This window comes from Arachis ipaensis, chromosome B01, assembly GCF_000816755.2.
Source record: "Arachis ipaensis cultivar K30076 chromosome B01, Araip1.1, whole genome shotgun sequence".
Taxonomy (NCBI): domain Eukaryota; kingdom Viridiplantae; phylum Streptophyta; class Magnoliopsida; order Fabales; family Fabaceae; genus Arachis; species Arachis ipaensis.
In genome coordinates, this window is record NC_029785.2 from 50,451,160 (window position 1) to 50,453,320 (window position 2,161).

Here is a 2,161-nt window from a genome sequence, read left to right on the forward strand (position 1 = left end):
TAAAAAGAAATTAGTTCTCTATCTTAATAAAATTATATTTGTCTCTTTAATTTGAAATACGTTTATATATTTATTTTTATAATAGTATTATGTTCTAATGACCAAAAGCAACTAATAGAATGGAGGGGAACTCAGAACTGAGTGGCATTCTGTTTTATGAAGTGATGATGAATTTAATAAGTAATGACACAAATATATAGATATGGTAAACTTGGCGACAAGGGAGAGATAGAATGATGATGAAAAGCGTGCCCCACTTGAATGTAGCCCTAATAACAACACTTCTCTCTTCCCACTTACTCTATCTCTTGTTACCTTCTCCGTCTCCTTAGGGCTGCTGGCTCAATGTGAATAGTGAATAATAACCCTCATTGAAGCTACAGCCAGTGAAACTAGAGAAGCTCCATGATAGCATCATCATCATCATCATCAACAACAACAACATCATTCAACATTCAACATTCAACATTATAATAATAATATTTGTGAAAAAGAGATAAACATACAATGCAAGGCTTATTTTACTTTTGGTGATTTGACAACTCCATCTCGCTGGCCTATACACAGAACTGATACGTATTTAAGGCAGTAAAAAACAATCTCAGTCATGAGCAGACTTTCCCTCTTGCTAGCTATGCTTACCACCTTTGTCCTTTACTATATTTCTATTTCTTTTCTCTTAGAATCTTTTTTCTCTCCTTCGCCTCGCTATTCTCATCATCATCCTCAACATTTTCTTATTTAATTTCGATACTGGTTAACGTTTTAAAAGTTTTGCTAATGACTGCTCTGTTGAAAATCCCCATATAAATTTTTTTATTAAAAAATAGAAAATGAAAAACTTTCAGTACATAAATTATATGTATTTAATTAAAATATTTTTAATAAAAATAATCTTAACAAGTACTAAGTAGCAAAATCATAATTTTTAAACTAAGCAATAAAAGAAAAATTTTACCCAAGATTGTAAACTCCAAATCTGCACTAGGATTTTGAGATAAACTAAAAATCCAAAATGAATAAGTACATGTAACTAACTTAATTAAAAATAATGTTATACAATCAATAAAATTTATCAATTTTAGCTAATATTTAATCAATACCTAAACTCTGAGAAATAAATTCTAATTGTAGAAAATAAGATGTTAACTTAGTATTTTCTAATAAAAAATGTTAGTTTATAACATTTCTCTTTAATTAGTTAACACTAACTTCTTACAGTTAAGATTAAATATTTAAAATTTAAAATTTAAAAAGTAAATTGAACTCTAATAATTAAACTCTTTTTGTATTTACAGCATATTTTTTTAAAACAGCAGACACATACATGATGCGGAAATCAAAACCCTAGTAATATATAGTATAGTATATCCGGGGGCAGGGCTCTCAAATTGTTGGTGTTGTATGAAGAATGATGGATGATATTCAAATTTTGGTGAAATTGATGGTGGTTGGCATGGAACAGCTTTGCATGATCCATTGGTTTGAGGGAGATCCGATGGATCAGAAGAGTCGCCATCGATGCCCATGTAAGCCCTGCGGGATTCCCTCATCATCCCCAAAAAAGGCATTGCTGTCATCATTCATTCATTCATTCATTACCATCCCCCCCTCTCATCAAACTGCCATGCAACTTCCTACTTCTCACTTACCCTCTTCTATCTCTCTTCTCTCATCTCTATACACCTGCATACACGCAAAACAATTTTAACAAAATAATATCACTTTAATTTTAAAATATTTTACTGAGTCTTTTAATTACATTTGTTTTTAGATGATTATTCATATAATTAATATAAAAAATAATTATTTTTATTATATAATTAGATGTATGTATAATACTATATAGTGTTCAGTACATCAAAATTAAATTTAAATAATATATATATATATACATACACACGCATACATGTTCCTAATAGGGGGAGAGTTTTAAAGTTTGTTGCCCCTTTATACTCACACAGCACAACACAACACCTTCAAGATGGTCCTATCCAAAATCGTAACCCTACCCGACATTGAAACATTTTGAAAGGGAGAGACTAGTAGCTACACTCACATAAAGCTTAGACACAACTGGACCCAGTTTTCCCCATGCTAGGGTTTAACTGTTGACTTTTTGAAAAAGAAAACAGAAAAATACAAAAAACTACATTAACAT